This window comes from Brienomyrus brachyistius, chromosome 13 (assembly GCF_023856365.1).
Source record: "Brienomyrus brachyistius isolate T26 chromosome 13, BBRACH_0.4, whole genome shotgun sequence".
Taxonomy (NCBI): Eukaryota; Metazoa; Chordata; class Actinopteri; order Osteoglossiformes; family Mormyridae; genus Brienomyrus; species Brienomyrus brachyistius.
The window spans coordinates 25968396-25993346 of NC_064545.1; the positions used below are offsets into that span (position 1 = coordinate 25968396).

A 24951-nucleotide genomic window follows, 5' to 3' on the forward strand; every position below is an offset into this window, starting at 1 on the left:
CAATGGCTTTCTAATTTGCTTTCACTATGTTGCTGTTTTCTCCCTTGATAGTCCCATATGCAGACGTCACTGCCACGGATATTTAATTATGCTGTATTCTTAAATCATAAAACTAAGCGTCGCCGCGATGCTTAAAAAGACACAAACCACTCATAACCGAATTAAGTTAATCCCATTTCCTGTTGTTAAGAGTCTAAAAGCTTGGTACTTCTTACCTTAAAATCCTACCGCAACGGGCAGAAGAAACTCCTGCACGTTAATGAAGCAGTGAAAAAAATGTCTTTATTGAATAATGAAGCATGTCCACATGATTGACTTGTTCGTTTTCCTGAGCTGAAGAGAGGAAAAGTCCGTCTCGGACCTGTTAGGCTTTGCCCACTCCTAATATCTCGCTGTAACTGTTCCACTCGCAACCCGCCTGGAGGAGCGTTTCATTTTATTCCGTCTCTTTTCAGGACAGAAGTGTCCATTGATAGCGATCATCCAACATCACACGGCATTTCCATCTTTCAGCTCGGACACCCCCTTCCCCCTTATCTAATAGGTGAAATGCATTGTACCGTTAAAAAAGGAAAGGAGGAAAACAAGCCCATTGTCGTCGTTTCGCGTAATTCACAACAGTCTTGCGGCGTTTTGTGGTTTTGATGACCCGAAATCTACAGCCTTGATAAAATAACTGAGAACATACGGAAGCGTCTAATCAACAATCTTAACCATGTGTGGCAATTATAAAAGCATTTAGCAAAGCACAAGCTGCTGTTGACCTTGAGCTCCCCTAAACATTCATTAAATTGCGTTTCTTAATAACGTACTCAGATAGTCAGTATGCACTGTTAGGCAGAGATTCCCGGCTTAATATGCAGTGATACTGAACAACCAAATAAGAATTATAACAATCGGCGCTACACGGGAATATGCTCTAGTATCGTGTAGTTAAACGTTAATTCTTACCTTTTTCCAAGAAACTACTTGAAGTGGGGTTTTTTCTGGCGAAAAACTCCGGGGTACATGTGCGATAGACGGCGCGTCCTGAGCATCAGTCAGCGCTCTGGCGCTTAAGAGAAGTAATCAGCGATAAAATGACGCTGATCTGCACTGTAACCTTGTGGCGTGTTTAATGTAAATAAGCCAGTTATGCCTCCCATCGTTTGCACACATGCCCAAAACACGTCCGGCAAAGAAGCGCTGCTTTCTTTTTTTAACTCTCCTTGGAGAAGCAGCTCTCCATTTAACGCGTAGTTTCAGGAGCGATGTTTCTGAAACAATGGAAACATTTATTTGTAAGTATGCATTCGTTTAGTGACAGACGTGCTCCGAGATGGACAGATCTGACTACGCTGTAACGAAGCGTTAACGTTGTTTTATGTGGATTTTCCCGAGCAGGTATATGTGACAAACTTTTTTTTTTCTTAACTCCAACTTTGGAGAATAATATGTGGATGGCACAGGCATGAAAAATTAAATGTTAAGTTTTGTGGAAGGTTAGTCTTAAAGAAAATGGGGAAAGTTTAATGAAATGATTACACATTTCACATACTTGAGCCCACAAAAGTGTATGTGTGTGTGTGTAATATTTCGTTATTATTCATCATATTGTCATTCAAAATTTAAAAAATGACTAATTGCCATTCAGTCTTTACAAAGCACACTGTGCTTTTTAATTATTGAGAATCATGTCCTTGCTTCCGGTTCCAAGTGTAAACAAATACCTTGTTTCCAATGAAGCTGCATACCAATCCCATCAATTTTATTAATATCTCTATTAGTTATTCAAGGATAAATAGCTCATTATGTGGTGCTCGTTTAAAACTATTGTACCACTCAAGGTGTTTTCACCAATTGAAAAAGCAGTTTAAAAAAATAATATATGGATTTTCATAAACTTTGGGCTTTGATAAACTTCTGTGCATATGTATAGACAATAAATAGACATAGAGAAATGCATGTTTGTGTCTCTGCATGGGTGTAAAAAGAGAATAGCACAGTATAGGATGAAATGAGACTGGAAACCCAGCTAATAGAACATGTTCCTAAAACTACTACTTGCAAGCAGAGGTAAATTTTCACAGGTGCAATTTAGCTTCTTTGGACTGAACTTCACAACGCAGCAGTGATTTATTTTCACAAACCCGATTCATAACCATTTCAGCACCTGTTCCACTAATGTGCCATAGATTTGTGGATCCGTAAAAGAACTGAAGATGTTCCTGCTGTTTACCAAATGCCACGAGGGCTCCAGAGAAGCAGGATTTTGAACAATCATCTTCCTGTTTGAGGTGATTTATGATGTTTCTTCATACACACAAAAATATAGCATATTAAAGCAAGGGGGGCAGAATTGTTGTAGTTTTGTTGTATTTGTCGCTAGTTGTATTTTTACAGACTTGTGTGTATGTTTCCAACACCGTAGCAATATTTCAATGTCTTTTCAAATATGTTTTAGAAACTCTTAATGAAAAGTTTTATGCTAAGTTACTCAGAGCGTAGGTCTTTCACTGAATACACAATATCCAGGAACATGAAATTGTCCATTGTTTACCCTGAGAATATATATCTGCAATAGTGAGTCACTGTGATTCATTAGTTTAGATCAATTGGTTTCTAATAGCAGTGATGTTCTGGCTCTCAGTCCACTTTCCTTGGCACCTTGGTTACATTAATGGGCTTTGGTTATGCTATGGGTGTTAAGTACGTCAAGCCTCTCGATATTGGTACTGAATGACGTTGTTGGTTGCTGTTATCATGCAGTCATAACCTTTTACACCAATGCTCACCTCACTTCACTTGTCATGTCTCTTCCGCTTCCATAATGCTTAGATCCCTCTGTCATAATTCATGGTCGGACCCGTGTGCCTCTCAAACTCACTCCTGTCACTACCACTTACTTTGGATGTTCTGGAATACTTCTCAGCACCCGGGTGGCAAAAACTTCTAGAGACATAACTTGTAGACATCTTGTATGTCTAATACTCCAAGGAGATGTCAAAAGATAAGACAGACATACCAGTTTGTCTTAAGCCCTGAGCGCGAGAGAGGTTACACTTGACAGTGTGAAAGATAAGTTGGAATCATTGCTTATGTTACCTCTCTCCTCTGTGAGTTACTATGTTTTCATCTGCAATATGCTGGCATAAAATATTGACACCACTGCTGTGCAAAGGAATATCTTTTACAGAACTTTCCCTTCACCTCAAATATTCTTATGCATAATTAAGCGGTGAATGTAGCATCATTTTTCAACAATGTATTTCATAACTCACTGCATACAGAAATACAGCCCTGTAATGACCAAAAAATGTGCTCCTGTACTTTTAGTGCAAGTGATTAAATTCCAAACTGATACCCAGGATTCTGTTTTCTTGTAATAAAACAGTTTACATTTTATACGATCCAGCAGTATTGAAGGTTATTCAGTGAAAGTAAGGAAGGTAAGACAGCTGATGGGGGGGGTGACACCAAGGCCCAGCTGGGGGCATCGTCACCTCACACCTGCAGGGTTGCAGGTTCAAATATATTCTTATCAAGTTTGTGTTAGTGTCTTCCCACGATCTAATAGCATGCTGTTAGGCGAATTAGTAAGACAAACGTCCTTGGTGAGTGACTTTGTATGTCGCCAATGACGGTTTGCTCCACCCAGGTCTGTCTTGTAGTTCCTGGCATTCCAGGTTAACAAAACCCTAATTAGATAAGTGATTATTAAAAATGGATGGTTGTATAGTAACAAAGTAGACTGCCCTGTGCAAGCCTAACAAGGTTATATTAAGCTACAAAACTGAGAGAAATTAAACCTAAGAGTTACATTTCACAGTGTGGTATTAAATTTCTAGGTATTCAGGTTCACAGAAAGAATGTTTGGGATTGACGGAATACAGAAGGCTACACCGAGCAGCTGGTTGCTTCCACGTTTAAAACTCCTAAGACAGCAGTACACATGAATATGATGAAGCAGGAGACACTGGGAACAAGCAGAAACCAGCCAGGTAAAGGGCGGAAGTGACTTTCTAATGAGATGACCGTTAACTTATCTGACAGTTTCTCAAGAATCAAATCAAATGACCTTCAAAAGGAGTGGGGCATGTGAGGGTGTGAAGTGCAGTACGAGAAGCAGGGAAGAAGCAGGCTGCAGTTTGCAAATATGCAATTCATATATATATATATATATATATATACACACACACACACACAGATACACACCCATAAATTGAGAAAAAAGTGAAACCAAAAATTGTGCTGTGGTCTCTTAATTTTTTCCATGGCTCTATACAGTATATGCTATATGTATGAGAACCTAGTTTCTGTAATAACTGTTCACTAAATGGGCCACAGACTACTAAAGCATGTACAAAGGTCAGTTTTGCGGTAATATCTTTGTGGAGGACATTACAATCATTTGCTGTTTAGAAGAACCAATTAGTGCCCTTTTGTAATAGGAAATTACTGACATTCTATAATGGAATGAGATCAGCATCATTCAGAATTTTTCTCAAAATATATGTGTTAATTGTGTAATTTAAGTAATATTGAATTATATCACTTCTAAAGGTATTGTCCAATTACCGCATGTTTTCTTACCATTTCCCCAACCACAATTTCAAATCTTCAAATTATTTGTTTGTTTGTTTATTTTCTGATGCTCATGTGTTCTGTGACATAAATACCCCATATGCTGTATGACACATATTGACAATTAACATTCTTACGTTTCTGCCATCCTGATACAGGATATGTTTTATTTTTTAAAGGTGGTGACCACCGATTCTACATTTACATGTAAACAGAACAGGAAGTGCACAGCATCTTATTAGAATAAGTTTCTTACATTGATCCTTGTCAGCTTCGTGACCTTTAAAGTTGCCTGTGCATAATAATGTAACTGTTTTCCTTATGCAGTAAAACTGTATAATGCTCTCTGCACACACAGACAACACTAATTATGTATGTAATATATACACAGACCTATAAACACACATACCGTACGGACACACACACACATCATATATATATATATATATATATATATAGTACGTAGATGACTAGCTTAAATATAAAGCCACCATTCATAAGAGCCTGAGCATTTTAAGTTGGATTGAGAGTCAAAGTGCTGCACGTTGGCTTCCACGTTTCTTTGGCTACCAGCTGTAAGGCGGCAGTGGGACCTCTTCGGGGGTGGGGTGGGGCGTTTGAGTCGAGCTTAACATTCTACAATGCTGCCCTAAAGGAATAAAAGGGATGAGTGCAGAGTTTAAATTAATTGTGCTTCTCACACGATTTTTTATTGTAATTGTGAGAAACGTGAAAGAGGAAAAAAAAATAGCTATAGGTTAATTTCATCAACCCCAGCACCCAAGGGAGAAGACGAGCGCATGTTCCCTCGTGGGTTTAACACAGGGCTAGAAAAGTAATGAAAGCTGAACAATTAAAGAAAAAAAAGATTCAGGTGATTTTGTTTGTGGTGTGTGCGTGTGTGTGTGTGTGTGCGTGTGTGCGTGCGTGTGTCTGCATGCACAAGTGTTAAAGCAACATTGCTTATCAGATATGACCCTTTGTGGAAAAAGCATTGAACATGATTGGTTAATTTACTAGCCAAAACTAAAACATCAAACTTAAAACTATTAATAAACTTAAAGTTTATTGATTAATTTCTCTCACCTGGGAAATGACAAATACATTATTTAAACCAACTAAGAAGAGCACACCTGGAAGTCTTTTCTGATATCAGTCTTATGATACCCCTTCCATCATGTCCACAGGAAGGAGGTCAATATTCTCCTCTAGACATATCAAATCAACAATTTGATAATTACATTGATATAGATTCAGCTCCAGTACAGACCAAACTCATTTTTCACATTTAAGAAGCTTGAATACTGCACATTGTGCTGTGAGGGGCTGGTGTGGTTTTCCCGCCCATAACTGAGGACTAGATTAGGCTTACTGGGTGCAGGTACTAAGGGGACGCTACAATCCTCTGAGCAGCAGGTGAGACCATTCCTGTAACTTGGCTTTTAGTTGGTCTTTTTTTAACAGATTCCCAAAACTCCAAAACAGGAAATCATTACACAGAGTAAAAGACATTTTTTTACACTTCACAAAGCTAATCCTATAATTCACGATCAGCTAGTGTTGCATATTCACTAATTAATAACACCAATACGTGTGAATGGTGACAACTTGTCAACTGTTGTTCTTACTACTGTATTTTCCATTGACATTTTACTGCAAAATTAAATCTGACATATTTGGTTTTTAATGAATAGAAACTAAAGTTCAGGCCAGATATCTAAAAGAAAAAAAAGCTGAATGCAAGTCTTAGAATAATGACAGCTTTTGTTTAAGAAGCTTTTACACAGAACATAAAGAGAAAAGGCTAATTATAAAACCCTCCTACAGATATAAAGAAATAAATTCTTGAAAACAATTTCTTATGCGTTACCTGATTTTATCAAAAACATTGTAATTCCATTTGCATCTATTCATCTACAACCAGTGAAGCTGCCAAAAAGCTGAAATTCCACGTTTTTATAGTGGTCTGATTTTTGGAAGAATAACATATATCATACATTCCTTAATTTTATATTCTCTCTCAACTTAGATATTGTTTTTTTTTCTCCAATTACAATTAGTAAAAGCATAAATGGATTGAAAACTTGCAGATTAATATATACTTGCATCAGCTTTATGAATGGGCAGCGTAGCTTCTAGTGTCAAAAGGTGCCTCTACTATTTTGTTTAAATTCTTTTTTACATTTGAGTCACCTTGTGGCCTAGATAAAAACAGATGTTTTTGGCAATTGTTTTTGTAGCATTTTTATTGTTTTTATTTTCAATTCTTGGTAATACAGAGCAATAATCTTGTGTTCTTCAGTAAACCAGTATCAGAGCTTACAGCAAGCCACACAATATGAGTGTTCAGAAGGAGTTCTCTTTCATTAATAGAGGAGCTTATAGACAATGGCTTTTCTTTTATTGTTAAAAAGCAGAATCATACAGCCAACCCCTTATATTCATGCGGAGACTGGATACAAGTGCAGAGTGAGGCATCATCAATAACACAGTCTACAATTGTACTGAAAATCCGGAAAAAGGGGGTCAAAGCCAGGCAAGCAAACAGAGTATAAAACCAAACCCCGAGCCAATAAGCAGAAAACGGTCAGTCAACAAGCAGCCAAGTATCGTGCAGAAAGCTCAGTGATGGCAACAAACATGCAATAACTCAAAGAACTTCAAAGGGAGCAAGAGGCTGTATATGTGGCAACTAATTATGAACAGGTGATCTCAGAATTCAGGTAGGCAGGGTGTGAGAGAGCTGAGCTGGGCGTGCTGGAAGACCTGGGCTGGACCTCGGCTGGATCTGGATTCCACTGGACTAACCTGAGTGTCTGTGCTGAGGGTTGTTCAGCAGACATATTAATCTGCATTTTGCTGTTACTAATAGCCATCTTCTTATCCTGGTCAGGGTGGTGAGGGACTGAAGCCTATCCCAGGTAGAGAAGGGCTCAAGGTTGGGGTACACACTGGAAGGGATCCTATTCCACGACAGGGCACATAGACATACATTCAAACACTCACTCATAGACAATTTAGAGACAGTAATTAATCTGACTGCATGGCTTTGACCTTTGAGAGGAAACCATATCACGACACAAGGAGAACATGCAAACTCCACACAGAGTATAGAGGTACATTACACTAGGAATTGCCAACCTTTTTCCTTTTTTTGACCATGGATCAGCCAGATTTAATAAGTTTAGTTATACCTATCTTTTTTTTCAGATACAATCAAAACGTGTGAATGTCATAGAAAAGTATGGCATGAAAATGTATAGTTTAGAGTTCATATATATGTGTGTGTGCGTGTATGTGTATATATATATATATATATATATATATATATATATATATATATATATATATATATATATATATATAGAGAGAGAGAGAGAGAGAGAGAGAGAGATGGTTTAGTTCTGAGGTCTGGTGGTCTGAGGCCTAGTGGAATATTGGAATAGCAGGGATGGGATCTCCCGCATTAGTGTTCATATAGAGCATGCATCACATTGGAATGTTTTGGTATTCATGCATTATTTCGTTGACTTCAGGGCAGCACCATGTGCAGGCTATTGGAGGGGGAGTCATTCGAGGACAAGAGGCAGGTGCTCAGACACCCCCAACCCCCTGCCCCCCATGCCTGATTCAGTGTGAACCCAGAATGAAAGTACCAAACTACCAAAACCTGGTATGGAATAAACTCCAGATCAGTGTTTCAAAAACTGTGTTAAACACACAACACATTTTGCTTGGATTTATCAAAGTATGCAGAATTTTGCAATAATCCTGAAAGAATAGCAGCTGGGTAGAAAAAAATGCCACATTATGGAAGGAAAGACAAAAAAGTACGACCATTAGTTTAAAGATGTCAAAGTAGCAGCGAAGACTTTCATGCCACAGTTTGTTTGAAACGTTCAGAAGCTCCCTGAAAATGAATACATTTGTATTTAACATGGTCAGAACTTCATAAAATGTGTGTGTGACTTTCAGTCTGATGGGATAAAGTTGTATCTACTTTTATTTCTGAGATTAGCTGAATTTATAATTTTATTTGGTATTTTGATTTGGATGAGGGCTTTCAGCATGGGTTTTATTGTTTGTGTTTTAAGCTATCACTGTGAACCCATGGCCATAAACTCGGCAATACTGGAGCGGCTATTGAAGGCATTTCCACATAGAATACGATAATCCCCGTCAAATGGGGACAGGCTACATAGTTCTGACTTTGCGGCGGAATGATGTCACACATTCTAAGCATGTATTTAAAACGTACTCCTCATCTCCACTTCTTCTTCTGAAGCAGTCGGGCGACTCTAATAAGCAGCTTCTACTGAAAGTATTTATCAGATTGAGAGGTAGGGAGATTACATCAAGTACAAATATATGTCCTTATTATCCTTCCAGAGAACAGCTCACCCTGCTGACACTGGAGGTGACAGAGAAAGGGAGGGAGGGAGGGAGCGAGGGAGAGAGAGACAGGATAGAGAGGGAGACTGTAGGGGATAGAGACAGAAAGATGGAGCAAGCTCATTATCTCCCTCACTTTTGTAACACTGCCATTGCTTAGCTTTTATTTTCGGACAGTATCATGCACATTTCTCAGTAAACAGCACATGCAATGTCCAGCTAACACCTGGCATATGGGAAAAACCCACAACTGTCATCAACATTTTTTTAAATTTGCTTGTATTTCATTCGTTTTTCTTTTCCTCCTTTTCTGATCTGCATGGTCTGCAGACTCCTTCGTCCTGTTATGCTCATTTCATATTTTGGATTGTTTTAACAACCTGGATGTAATATAACATGTAAGTCCTGTATGTATTTTTTTCTTGTTTATAATTGCCCTAAAGTATGCAAAAAGCATATAGATAGTTTTCAGGTGTACCTCAAAAAGCTGTTATAAACATAAGCAGATAAATAGGATTCGGCTACTTTTTGAATTTAAACAATCCTGTTATGTAATATTGATAAGTAATATTAATCCTCAATGAATGCAATATTCTTTTGAAATGGCATTAGTATTAGAATAATACTATCAATTATATCTTTCATTGTATTCCCATCAGCCCCTTTCAAGATCTAAATTATATGCATTAGTTCGTAAATTAAGTAACGCCTGTCTGTATTTAGCTACATGCCATGAATATATTCTCTGGTTCAAGAAATAATTGGTGGTTCAGTGGTCATTTAGACAGTAACTATCTCTACAATATTCGTGTCATTTTGAGAAATAACTACCTCTTAACCTTTGACAAAATTCTACAGAAACTCCCCTGATTTGATTAATCTCACACAAAAACATGACTCAAAGAAAATTATATTTTTTACATTTCTTATCCAGAGCAATCTGCCCGAATATAACAGGTAATTTGCACAGCTAATATTAAGTAATGGTGTGCTGCCGATCACATTGCTTTTATTTCCGAGACAATTAGATAACAACATGCACAGGTCATTTGCTTTCTTGTGGTTTCTCTCTTTTGCTGCATAACACTTGCATCAGCTACGGAAATCAAAGAATTTCAAAAAGTTAACTTAAGGCAAAACTAAATAGAGAACTGCTGTAAAGACTAAAATGTCTAACCCAAACACTTCATACCTTATAGCTTCTTCCTCATTTTCCATTCTCGTGAAAGACATTTCTCTGTAAATGTCAATAAATGCAAATCTATAATCTCCAGAGCAGATCTCTCATATAATTTATATATTATTAATATTCATATAATATTTATATACATTTCTTTGAAATATTCAAGATTATTGTTACTTATCAATGCAGGTAAGTGGGAAAATCAAACTGGAAAGAGACAGACACTTTTCTAGCTATATGTCTTGCAGGGGGAAAAGACTGTGCTTATATTCCTGTACATTGATAAATGTTTTATTGTTTTCAGGGTTTGTGTGACATCTGAATTGTAAAGCTGCGTAAATCCCTTCCAGCATTCCTACATTTGATATCTATGCTGGGCACCTATGGGTTAACAAAGAGGCATTATGCTATGTTTAACAACATTGCATCTCCCTAATGTTTGCACTAGTCTGGTGAAATTACCGAACATACAACAGTATATATTCTTGCAAGAATGTACTCCAGTAATTCAAAACTTGTACAAGTAGCAGGAAGGACAATGTCTGTGTAATTGGATTTAATTTCTACAGTTATTTTGTCTGTAAAGGCAGCTGTTTTGATTGTGTAATAATTCATGAGAGATGCAGATATGAACATATCGCTATTTATACAGCATATGACATTCATGCGGTTCTCTGCTGGCAGTTACCAACAGCCTGGCCAAATGCTTTTTTTTCAGGAAAATCTGCTCTAACATTATTTGAAGCGGCATTTTATCATAGTTTGGTTGTTCTGGGTTTTATCAAGATGCCCCACAGAGTAGGAAAATATTAGAAGACTAGAAACCTGCCAATTTAAACTTGCTTCAAAAGCATATTGACCACTCATCTGAAACTGTGTTTCCATGCGCCTCGTCCTTTGAATTGCTAAAATCAGCTTGGCAAAAGACACGCTACCATAACATTCAGCTGTGGGCTTCTTTCAGCCAAAGCGCTTTTCTTTTGTGGGGGGAAAAAAGCGAGCTTAGGTCTTAGCTGGGCTGGAGTATGGAGATGCACGGGTCCATCTGGCACCCATACAGGAGGCTTTGTCAGGTTTGATCCAAGACACACTGCTGCAGAGAGGTTCTTCTGAAACACCTGCAAAACACCTTATTTACTCACAGCGGGGAAAAAAAAATAAAAAAATTGGCTCTGATATCGCACCAGTGTCTCATTTGCTCCTTTTCACAATAACAAAATTATTTATTTTCGTTCTATAAGAAACATTTCATTTCTGTTTTGTGGGTTTTGTTAGACAAAATAGAAATTATCATATATAATCATTATATATATATCTTATTGAATTATGACTTTTTTGAACAACTTTTTATATACTAGCATGATTCTAAATACACTATATCTGTGGGACTATATATAAGATAATAAGTTTAAGTTGCATAAGAAAAAGAGTAGAAAATACTTGATTAAACGGCTGCATTTACATATAATGTGTACATACATGAGCTGAAAAATGTAAATGTCATGCATTCTCACAGCCACTTTCATTGTCTGTGGATAAAAGAAGAACCACACTTGACTATGGTGTTCGCGTATTGGATCGCATTAAGTAAAACAAAGCCTTTCAAAGGGCCTTTCTGAGCTGCTAAATTCCAGACCAGGGAATGTGGAGCGAGTGGTAATAGCACTTCATTACCAGGTCACACATACCAGATAAAAATGGATACTAATGTCTCAAAATCTTCCTCTCTTCACCCTCAGTTTTCCAGTTACTGGCTATATTCAGATGATACCTGTGGTGTCTGAAGGAGGGATTTGAAAACCTGTGAGAGGCTCTGTGCTTTGGGATGACCAGGGAAAGGTGTAAAATATTTTACAAGAGGTCAGGTTTCTTTTCAGCCACAAGGTTTCATATTTTAATGTGTGACCATTAGCATAACAAGTTAAGCCACGAATATCGGTCTAACAGAATATAACACCTTGTAAGAAATTCATTCCCAATTTTTCTATAGCTTTTTCCTCCGGCACTGTATTGTATTTACTAGATATGCTATAATATATTCAGTAAGTCATAACTCATTATTATGAAAAGTGTTATGCATTCCAGTAAATAAAGTCCTGGTCCCAGTTAAGATCCAAAGTCAAGAGAATGCATGTATGATTGTAATTAGCAGTGATATGGCACTTTAATCAGAGCAACACGAAAACCCCGACACACCTGAGGCACACAGGAGGTCAGTATCTTAAAAGGAAAGATAAAGCAGAATTACTGGGGGTTTAACCCATCAGACGGTTAGACGTCTCCCACCAGGAAATCGCCTGTAGATTATTTCCAGCACTGAGTGGCGTCTTGGAACATGAACTAAGGTGCACTGCCTTTAAATTCCAGGAATCCCGGAGAAAGCAGAATAGCACAAATGGGAAGACATTCTCACTTCTTCCTTCGTGATCCAGATGAAGGCTACTGAGGCTTGTTGAAGGCTCTTCAATCCCCCTTTATTGTACTTTTATCACCAGGTCTTCCTTTTCATTAAATGTGTATAGTGAGACTAATATTCCCCAACAGCTGCCATTGACATTGACTCCATGTGCCCTTACAGGGTGACATTTTCGCCGAAAGCTCCCAGTTTTCTGTGAAAATTTACCACAGCTTACATTTTGAAGCCTGAATACATGAACTTTCAATCAGGGATTAGCTGGATTTTGCTTCTTTTAAAATTTGGCCAGCATGGTGCCTATTGTTGGCAATGGGAGTGCAAATAGAATATGATTCATGAGCCAAGGGACCGCTTTGCTTATTTCAAAGAAAGACTTCAAACGACACAATTTAGCCTCCTCAATGAGGACGTGGTTTCTGGGTTTTAAAGTTTGTTCCATGCAAGAGAGTAGCCAGAGATGTCACTGCAGTCAGGAAGTTCCAATCAGGTAAGTAAAAAAAAAGATTCCACAATTTGAGAATCCATGTATTAATCCAGTCTATTTACCTTTTCAGATGCTGAAACAGACACACACACACAGGTTTGTAATTATATCTTTGTGGGGACTCTCCATTCATTTCTATGGGGAAAACTCTATTCCCAACATAATGATCTTAATCCCCCACCCAGCCCTAACCTTAACCATAAGTAACCAAATTAAATACAAGATGTAAAAACAAGTTTTTTGGGGGGATATTTGGTCCCCACAATGCAATATAAACCTAATCCACAAACACACACACGATGTACCAGGCTACAGACTATATCCTACATTCAATGTACAAGAATTGCATATTCTTTGTCCCAGAAGTAGGAAATTCTTTTCCTCATTTGTAAGGAATTGAAAGGCCTGGCCTCTGTTTATATATCTGAGCTGAGTAATGGAATTATTCTCTGTAAAGGGTTCGAGAATATAATTATCGATGTCCCAAAAACATGCACAGATGAATGTCACAAATGCGTAGATGAATTCTTAGTATGCAAAAACTTCTGAACAAAAGTTATTGCAAACTAAATTATGATGTTTAAATACACCTGTCTCTACAGTAGCTGCTAATGTTAGACTATACATTCAAAGTGAAGGCAATACTAGGTAAACAAATAATAGTGTAAAACCCTGAGAAGACATTGTGTAATATCACTGATTCCTAAGCTATTATCAATTGCCACGGTCATGTTAAACAATAATATGCATAAGGTACATATAACTACATAAAATGTTCTTGTTTCCTTAAATTAGCAGCAAATGGACAGCACTCTGTTAAGCCATCATGAGGCTAATGGCGACTCTGATGACCTGCAGAGTTCCACAGATGAAATATTGTCCATGGGTCAGAAATAGTTTGAAGGCTAAGGATTACTGATAACCAGTCCACAAACCGGATTTTACCGCTTCCCCCTTTTTATAGAGGTAAGCGTTGCAAATATGTGAGACATAACAATTTGCATATTATTCAATAACAATATAAATTCTAGATTTTTAAAAAAATTATTTGTGACATTTGAAAATGGAAAAAAATTGAGTACGTTTTGTATGATTATGTTCTAGAGGCATTGCTTAATTATTAAATATCAACAGTTAAAAAAGAAAATTTTAAATTCTGGTAAACACCTCCATTTAGAAAGTGAATGGAGTATTGGACAGGTCACCCCTAAATATCTTCATGTTATGGTCGTCATTTTTAAGGTATTGTATAATTATGGAGTCAAGCACATGAAATGCAACAGAACAGATCGGGTGACTGGGCACATGCCCAGCAGTGACCAGCAGTCAGAGTTTGACCCGAAGAACCTTCTTTCACATACAACCAATAATAAGTAAATTCTAAATAGGCACTATTGAGATCCAAAGCTGAAGGATGTCAATCTATAGGGTACATCTTATCTTTCTGCCTTTATGTTCATTAGCCACTGATGATTAATGGCATCGATTGACCATCTATATTTTCCTTTTTGAATTTATGTTCCTTCAGCAACAATGTTGCATGATAATAATGATTCCTCATAACCACAAATGATGAATGATTCCAATAAAATGGTGCCAATATCTCTTTGGTCAGCATAATTAGTCAGGCACAGTCCACTTCTTCTCCTCCAACACACGTGTCCACTTATTTTGTCGTTAAGACACGGCTTTCTCTGCCCTGTCAGTAGTCAACTTGTCACATTGTAAACAATTTGTTTGTGGACTGAGATTAATTTACGTTAATTATCATGAATTATTACTATTATTTATATTATTTTGGTAACAAATCGAAAAAACTCTTTTTTCATTGTTCTTAAATAAAAAAGGCATATATGCTTTAATTACATTTCAACACATATATAGAACATGCATATTGAATGCATGTTTCATACTGAAAAATGCCTATTGAATTATATCACTGTACTGTATAATGAAACAGAAACAGGTGCTAATTTGCCCAGAGTTGTTTGTAATATATTGAATAGTGAAATTATTTTGTTTACTTTCATCACATGCTAAATACACTCAAGAGGTTTTGTTGCTGAACAGAACAACAGGCTTGATGAACTACTGAAAAACAATGTATTAGTATATCAGTCATGTATGACTATGAAAATGTATGAATAAAAAACAGTGACCTGTAGGGTTTCCTGCATTTTCTGTGCATGTGTTTTGGGTTCCTGTTTTATGTTTTTAACCTTCAAACAAGCACTTGATTTCTCAGACATTAGAGCAGTGTTTCTCATTTCAGCCTGGTCCTCAGGGCCCCCCCACACAGTCCATGTTTTCGCCCCTGCCCAGCTCCATGCCAGACTAGGGGTCCCCAAGAAACAGGTTGAGAAACACTGCATTAGAGATACAATTAGATACATGTATACATCAGATAAATGTTTTACCTGATAAAGCTGGGGCACACATACATTATTCCGTGTTCAAATTTCTTCCATGACATGCTCCTGCAGTTTATAGGAACTAAAACATACAAGCTACAGTCCCATAGTTGCATCCCTCAGTTGGCTTTCTGTGAAGATTAATATGCTTCTTCATGCCTTTAAAACCGTTAATACTCTCCTTTAATTGCTTTGTTTATGAGATGATGGATAAGAAATGTAAAATGTTTGATTGTAAAATGGAAGTCATGGAATGGTGTGTGTACCTTGTGATGGGTTGGCGGCCCACCCTGGGTGGTTTCTTGCCTTGTGGCCATAGTCTCCAGAATACACTCCCCATTATCCCAAATAAGACAAGCAGTTACAGAAGATGGATGGATGGATGGATGGATGGATGGATGGATGGATGGATGGATGGATGGATGGAAGCCATGTCTTGCTGAATGATCTACCAATTTATGACTGGTGTTCATCTAGACTAAACAATACCAATGTAATCTCATAAAAACCTAAAGGATGAGCCAATATATTAGCCTAATCCAATCTAGAAAATACCTTCTGTTCAGCACTTGAGACATGCAAACATTGCCACAAGTCTGCATGATACACGGGAAGGGAAGCTTCTGAGGAATTTTACTCTTTGTAAAGGAGGTTTTAATACTTTTTGGGGAAGTTTAACGTGAGGGCGTGTATATCCGTGCAATGCCTAAAATACAGGATAAGTGACATTTGTTTGGTTTGTGTTTTTCTGGAGGGGGGACTTTAAAAAAATGTATAATCAATTCAATGAGATGTGCTACTTTTAGATGAAAAAAATTTATTGCTTTTAATGTAACTTTAGTCTGGTTTTCCATAGCCAGGTCTGCCAGAACAGACATACCTTATACATTTTCAAATTGAATCCCTTATTGCACTTTATTAAATGCATTACAAGGAATTGGGGGTGATAAATGGTTTAGGAGACCACGTCACACGTGTAGAAAAGCGCCCCATGAAGAGCTGTAAATTCTCTGTCTGCTTTAAACTAGACCAAACGAACAGGTGCAGAGACAGAAAATTGCCGCTATAAACAAGGCTGGCCTGTATAATTTATCATTAATCTGCCAGCTTCTATGAGCGGTTTTGTGCTTATTTGCATTCTGATAACCATGTCATATTTCTTACGTGTGATTTGTCGATGCTTTTATGCTTGCCCTTCCTATTCCTGCTTATACAAATGGCACCAGTATAGGGGAGTGGACATGGTCACATACCTATATGAGTGCTCGAAATACAGCTTATATTCAGAACATTGCTTTCTTCATGTATAATTAGTATTTCCTTAGGTAATACAATGTGCTCATTGCTAAAGGTCTTGCACTTGATCAGTTAAATAGTTACTATTTGCAAGACCATTATGTATATATTTTACAAGGCATTTATTTTGCATTTTAAGTGATACTTGGCAGCTCAGGCTCCTTATTTATTTGCTATAATTAATTAATGAAAAATCTCAAGGCTGCTCATGTTTAATAATTAATAAGTAAAATATTATATTAGCATTTCTAGTTTTGCATATGTTTCTAGAAATAAACTATTATTATAACTTCCTTCCAGGGTTTTTCGTGTGTAATGGGAATGGGAATGTGATTACTGACTACATCAAATGCAGTAGAGGTACGAGCAGTAATGACCAGTGTGATGCTCTCAGAAACATTAGCAGCTCCTGAATGCATCTTCAAATGCATTCTCGTGTATTTGAATCTTCTCTCCTTTATTGCAATCATTTGTTATATCATCAATGGTATCTGTGCTCTTTCAGGAGGTCATTAGTCAGATAGCAAGGCAATGATATCACGCATAATAAGACTTTCAATTACTGGAGGGGCTGCTGTCCTTTATAGTGTGCATACTAGAATATGTGCCACAGGGGGGGAAAAAGCTTTGTGAACTTTGCAAATATGGTTCTGGTTTAATACTTTTTTGTGATTTTGTGATCACCTTGCTTGCTCTTTTTGTGCCCCAATCGCTGACTACGGTGCTCTATATTTACTCAGATGTTTCAGAATGATTTCTCAGGCTCCTCTGCATATCAGAAGACAAGCAAATAAACAAATACATATACAAACAAACAGGCAAAAAGCAACTGCTATTCCACTTCTCATTTTAGGGCTACACTTCATTCATCTTCAATTGTCCCAAGCACTGATTAGCCTATTGCAGTTTTTCACAGTACATTATACCGGACAACAATGCAGGAGTGTAATCGGGAACGTCAGGAGAATTCCCATTGGACTGGTAACATTTCAGGCTGATTACTGTGGGCTAACAAAAATGCATTTATGAAAGTGCCTCGCTCCACTGTCCAGCCAGCAAGAGATGAGGCGTTGTCGTCTCCACCAGTGGTCGTCGAAACCCATGTAGCATCATAGCTATAGCCAGATACCCCCCCCCCCCGCATCAAAGTTTTCTAGCTTGCCATCCCATTAGTAATTCCCCATACTGCCTTTGCCAAGATCTGCCACCTGCCTCCACATATAGACACACGCAAAAACACACTTTGGTCACATCAAATATCTCTTTTCAGTACTTCACACAAGTGAATGAATGGCCTTTTCTTGAGGTACAGCCCTGGTTTGTCTTAAATTCCAGCTAATTATGAAATTATTCTTTGGTGGTCGGCACATTGCAGTGCTGTATACATTTCTTCCAGAAATGCTTCATGACCCATCTTTTCCATGAATTCCTCTACTAACCTGATGATCTTGACATTCCATGAAGGTTCTTAAGTTGCACTTGAAATCTTTGATTCATTTTATCAGGTTCTTGCTTTGTTGTAGTGTAGCTCCTGCCCTGATACTGTTTACGCTCAGCCCAGCTGGACTCCTGGTTATTTCCTTGACAGCATGTATGCGTACAATGTGCTATTTTCCTCACTTGTACATTGCTTTGGACAAAAGTGTCTGTTAAATAAGTTATATATAAATATTAATGTACATTCCAAACTTGAAACGTCAACAGCATAAATCTCTAGCATGTGACTATGACTAGCACATGGAACATTTCTAGCAAAGGCCTACACAGATTTAATCTTATCCTACAGCAAGAAAGCAGGCATTGAAGAAAATACCGATAATGAATTGTGCCGCATGCAACAGGTGCGCGTATTGTACAATGTTAGGAAAATGAAGAAAATGATAGGATACAGGTTTTAGGAACAAGTAACTCAGAAAATTACATTTAGTGTCTTATGACTACAATATTTCTAGAAATCCAGGGGAAAATGTGTTATAACACGGGTTCGTTTTTTATTGCAAAGAAATATAAAGATATCATTGTTATAACAGTCAATACATTACAAAGAAAATACATGTTAACTACATGTGCTAGTTCGTGCAAACTTGCAGAGCACAAAGGAGTTCTCTGAACTCACTCTCAGACTTCGAGACATTCAGACCATATATCTCTATCAGACTCACGCTTGACAAACCAAACACTAGGACACTTTGTGTATGGAACAGGATTGCGATGTTAACTCAGGCATACTGTACACCTCCACACTCAGTCTAGCCTATGGCCTGTTCTTAAATGTGTGACTTAAAGTCTAACTACAACAAATAATAAATCCACAAATCATTATCGATTAATGTGTGTGTCTGCGTGTGTGTATATTGTTGAAAAGATTTAAGATTCCACAACGGTCTTTATACTTCAAGTTTTCTTGAGGTTACAGGCAGTGCGAGTCCCACTTCTTATGTATTTGTTTGTGGAAACTGGAACGGACTTTCAGCTAATTTCTCAGTTGTGTTTCAATTTGTCTTTGTTTGTTTGGAGGAACGACGGCTGCATTAATACTAGGTTTTGTTGTTGTACATACAAGAAACACTGCCTACTGTACCACTATCCCCTCAGCTGGGCTGCACTGATCTGCATGTAACTTCTGCTCTGAAAGAAAGTGCCACTCCAGGCCTGCTGAACAATGACACATTTCCCCCTCTTTCATTGTTGCTTTGAATTTGGGGTTCAAATAGCAACCCAGCTCCCACATTCAACCCCATAATAAACATTAAAATGCATTGGCTGCCAGGCAAGAAATTGGGTTACTGAGGATTAAAACACCCTATGATGTTTTCATATACACTTGAAAAAAACCTAGAGTTTTTAAGGAAGCTAATCAGCTGACAATTGTGAATGCCTTTTCAGTTACTTTTTCCTGATGTCAATGAAAAAATAAAAAATGAAAGCATCTGTCCTCTAAAGATAATATATTGATATTAGTTTTATGAAAAAACAGCAAAATCTTTAAATTCTGAATAATGTTCTGAGCTACATACAAAGTGCATAAAAAACAGAAATGCACTTCACAGAGATGTTTGATATGTTGACTTGTGCTCTTAAGAAGAGGAAATTTTGGAACGTTTATGTCACAACCATTGCTGAAAAATTCTAATTAAAGCATAACCTACATAAAGAAAGATAAATGACACTGCTTAAAGCAGTCATGTATAATGCATTATGGACACCTTCGTAAGGCATTATAATGCATTCATAAAGTATTATAAACATGGCTATGACTATAAAAGTCATACCTTTTATAAAGTATCATAAGCATGGCTATGACTATTTATAAAAACTCATAACACATTACAGCCATGTTTATTATGCATTATTATACATTTTAAGATTCTAACCGGTCGGGATGCTGTTCAGCCAAATGACTGCTTCAATATTAGTTTAAATACTAGAACTCATGGCTATAAGTGGAAATTAGCAGGAGAACATTTTAAAATGAATTTGACGAAGCACTTCTTTACACAGCATGTAGTTGGAGAATGAAATAGTCTTCCTGCTAGTGTAGCACAAGCTAAAACCCTGGGTTCCTTTAAATCAGAGCTAGATAAGATTTTAACAACTCTGAGCTATTAGTTAAGTTCTCCCCAAAGGAGCTTGTTGGGCCAAATGGCCTCCCTCTGCTTTTTTAAATTTCTTATGTTCTTCTTAAGTTCTTATTTTGAATGTTCTATGAAGCTCTCATGCATAATACACTATAAATACCTCCATGATGCAGTACAAAGCAACCTTAATTCTTATACTGACCATTATAATGCATCATGAAGGTATCTACAGTGCATTATACATACATGCTTCATAGGGCATTCATGATGCATAATAAAGATGGGTATAATGCCTTTTTACAAATAGTTATAGCCATGTTTGTGATATTTTATGAGTGCATTACAATTCATTATGAAGGTATCTGTAATGCATTATGACGACTGATTTAAGTAAAGTGTTACTGAAAGGTATATACTGCTACACATATAGGTACAATTGAGAGACTGTAAGAAAAAGACTTACTATGATAAGAAATACTATGAGAAAACGGGAAGATCAATAAAGTTCTGTTAAAGGAGCTCAAAAGTGTTCAGAAATATGAAGATATGTAAAATGACACCCAGGAAACACCTGGGCTCATGGCACAGGGCATGTCCCGGAGGCAGCTCAATGGCACACAGGAACTGTGCTGTTGGCAGTCAGTGGGCGTCCAAGTGGTCCGTGCATGTTGTCATGCTCCCAGCATGAGAGGAGAGCATGCTACATAATTTGATTACAGTGTGAGTATCAAAAGAGGCATCCAGGGTCAATAATTCAGAACTATTGGTGTGTATAACTTTCATGCCATTTGGAAAATACTGAAAACCATCAGTGCGATTAATGCATTTCTGTGGAACTTTGTATTAAGTGCGCCCTATTCTTATAGCGGAAATGTCTGAGCATAATTAAATAAAAATCAGCATGTACTGTTAATAAACGTTTTAAATCAAGATACAAGCCAATGTCAGATATCATATATACATCCTGTTTGTTCACATATCTATAAAGAAATGTCTACTGCCTGAAAGATTGGATGGGGAGAAGAAAATTGAGAATCTAGAAGCAAAATGTCCTAGATTACAGCAGAGTTCGCAGTACAATATACTGTTTTGTCCAAATAAAACAAAATGATACAGCTTTTAAAATGAGTTATATGGGGGTAAGAAGTGAATCTGGATTGAATCGTGAAGCACCGACTGTACAGCAGGACTGCAGTTTCAACAGAATGGAATCTTCAGTTTCCCACTTTAGGGCAAAGGGCTTAAATCTCTGTTTTTAGCTGGGGAACTGACCTTTTTTAATGTCAGTGTCCTCTGTATGTATACAGATACACAACTGTGCAATTATTAATGAAATTCATGAAGGCTTTTCACAATGTGATAAGAAACATGTGACTGTGTATGTGTGTGTGTGTGTGTATTTATTTATTATGTGTACCACATGCATGCTTATAACAGAAATTAAATAAAATTCAGCATTTAGAATGAATAAACATCATTTGAAAGAAACATGCCAGAGTCCAAATCAAATGTGCCTGTTTCTACATCCCAGTGAACTGAATGTGATATGGTTAGGGTTAGGGTTAGGTGTTGGGGTTAGGGTTAGGTGTTGGGGTTAGGTTTAGGGTTAGGGTTAGGTTTAGGGTTAGGGTTAGGTGTTGGGGTTAGGTTTAGGGTTAGGGTTAGGTTTAGGGTTAGGTTTAGGTGTTGGGGTTAGGGTTAAGGTTAGGGTTAGATGTTGGGGTTAGGGTTAGTTTTAGTCAGACCAACCACATTATTATGGATTAGCACTGTATGCCCCGGAAGGAAACCAATTTATCCTTCTAAACCCTGGCATTTTCCTCTTGCTAAGATTAAAAAGGGAAGCAATATTTTATAAATAGATATTCAATATGTACAGTTCTGTACAATATGGACTATATGAAGTGAGATTAAAAAAATTAGAAAAGGAAATGTACAGAAGTGCAGTCATATAGCAATTATTAAAAAACTTCAGTTCACATTGTTTTCAAAAAAGTATTTATATTGCATTGTCACAATTGGTAATTGCATCGAGTCTATCTGATAGTGTTTAACATAATGACAAATTCAGTTACATCTTCAAAAATACAAAGAATGATTTTTTGGAAATCAAATACTATGCATGGCTGACCTGAATGTCATGTAAAGTGCAGAGGAAATTCAGTTTTTCCATGTCTTTGACATGACTCAGTTTGGGAATGAACAAACCATCTCTCTGTGTGGCAGGAACAAAAACGTTATGAAACTCACCTTTACCAAAAGCTGTATTATAAAACCATTTCTTTGTTTTGAACTGCCTCATATGAAAACAAAGATCTATTGTTTTAGATTTTGTGGAATGGTTCTAAACCCTGGAACAGCAATCATAACAGCCAAGTGTCTGTCAGTTTTGAATGGGTTTGTAACAGTATTGTTAAATAATATATTTTTATGACAATTTGAATCAAAATAACCCTTTTCCTTTCTAGCTTGAAACTTTTGACCTCATACATTGTAAAAATATCTCTGTTGCTCTTCAACATTTGTATTTGAAGTGTTGTCATAAGCGTCCTCAAAAGAATTAAGGTATCCTTTGTGAATGCATGAAAAATCGTTGTCACTATTGCATGGTATGTATTGGATCAGGCTTGACAACGTGCCGAAGGTACTATATCTCCTACCTGCTCTCCAGAGACCACAGAAAAGATGTCAATAAAATATAGGGATTTGCATTAAAATAAAAACAATGTTTAAAAAAACAAAAACATTGTTTATGCTGGAAATAAGCTGCCACACCCTATGATTTCTCAATAATTATATGAGTAATTAGGCCAATTTCTCTAATATATAAACAACAAGCTCCTAGTTTTTGGTGTTTTATTTTTGATGATGAGAATAAATGCTTTTATTTATACTTTGGATATTTCTGAAATACAATGGCCGACTCCAATTTCCAATGCACGATGACCCCTGACATAGATAGAGCCATATTTACTCCCCCTAAAGTGAGTGTGTGGTGAGTTTCCTTCACGCCAGTGAGCTTGACAGGGAAGCATCAGTTAGCTAAGTTTCATCTCCTCCTATCAAAGGTTTCCTTCTCACTCCAGACTTGTATGTTAAAATATTTTATTCTTAATGCCGCTGGGGGTTCATTGGGTGAAACATGTCTATACCGGATAGGTATATACTGGAATAGGGGTGGAGCTTAATTATTCTTCCTTTTAACAATAAGCTAAATCCACCACTTTCTTTCATAGGCTGCTGTTACTTCTGCAGCAGGCTCATCTCCATAAGACATGAGCTAATCAAAGTAACTATATTTTTCTCTATTTAATATTTTTACGCAAAATACAAATCAGCAATGTATCTAAACCAATACATTATACATATTAGTTGATAAACTATAATTTGCACATTCTATCCCTTGCATGCATCAGACTGCTTTATTCAGCTGTTCATTCTGTTATTATTTCATCATAAGGTATGATTTTAAATCTGCTGCCCAGAAAATTACTGTGCACGTGTGCTAGCTGTCTGACCCTCAAAAAAAGAAAAAAGAAAATACAAGACACATTAGTCTTCACAGAACAATCTGAAAGCGTTATATTCTTACAATCCCTCATGAGAAACAGTGCCACAGAGAAACCCAGCATGAAAACTAATATTTACATATACATTTACTTTTACAACAATGATGGTACTGTAAATTAATTAAAGAAAAAACTTTAATGACAGTTGTTTGGCCTTTTCATAAATTCAGCATAAATATATATGAAGGCAGAGAAAAAAATGCAGCAGGCTAATATAAATGAATGAACTAGTCAGCCGTAAATTTTCTGCAAGAGATATGCTTGTTCTGATTGGAAAGGGCAGCCGCTATCTGCAATATTGATAATACTTTTCAAATTTCATCTGCTTTTGTTTGCATTCTGGGCTGCCTGTTTAAACACACCAGGAATTATAATGAGTCCAAACATTATCTACCAGTTTTTTCAAGGCTGAACATATAACTTTATCACAAAAGTGATTTGAATACTTTGGTAGCATTGTATCCTTTTCATTAAACCTCTCACTATCAGGTTAAGACAGTAAATCAACCATCGGTCCGTATGTCATGTGAAGTGGCCTGGTGTCTTTAGTGGTCACTATTTTTATAATTTCATTACAAAAAAATAGTAAAAAAATGATCCAAACATGGTTGCAATAAAAATGCATGCTATAGAAGTAATGCTTAAAAAGTTATATTTGTGGTTATAAAGAATGTGTACTATTATTTATGATATAATTTAGGACTCATATTTCTAAAATATATGCATTGATGCCTCTCATCTGTCTATCTTAATATAGTCAGTTTTGACACCATACATCATGTGTACTGACTACTCTCTACATAAATGCCACAGCTTCATTTGTGATACATCACAATTTATCATACATCATGTTTACCATATTCTTGGCTTTAAATACTATTGGCCTTAATCTTTCATCACATCTGATACTGCCGTGACACTTTAATCTCTCAATGCCAAACAAATTTATTAGAAAATACGGGCATACAAAGATCAAATTTAAGAATAATACAAAATAATAAGAGGATTAGCCTTTAGCCAGAATTAAAAAGATGAAACAGGTATGGAAAATACACAGTC

The 24951-nt window shown here is 36.8% G+C and overlaps 1 protein-coding gene and 1 long non-coding RNA gene across 10 annotated transcripts in view; one reads left to right on the plus strand and one right to left on the minus strand.

Annotated features, from left to right (window-relative positions):
• LOC125706611 (zinc finger protein 536-like) overlaps positions 1-1221 on the minus strand; it is a 121757-nt gene extending 120536 nt beyond the window's left edge. For 5 of the 9 annotated variants that reach the window (XM_048973364.1, XM_048973360.1, XM_048973363.1 and 2 more), the window contains exon 1: positions 216-929. The gene's annotated coding sequence lies outside the window, so the exon portion shown is untranslated. Of the gene's footprint in view, positions 1-215; positions 930-951 lie in introns of those variants that run through there. The other 4 variants (XM_048973362.1, XM_048973359.1, XM_048973361.1 and 1 more) reach the window with 1 other exon arrangement.
• A 2706-nt stretch (positions 1222-3927) lies between these two features.
• The window catches only part of LOC125706546 (uncharacterized), a 33193-nt gene continuing 12169 nt past the window's right edge, over positions 3928-24951 (plus strand). Inside the window, exon 1 of the long non-coding RNA XR_007382016.1 lies at positions 3928-3980. This is a non-coding gene — a long non-coding RNA (uncharacterized LOC125706546). The remainder of the gene's footprint in view (positions 3981-24951) is intronic.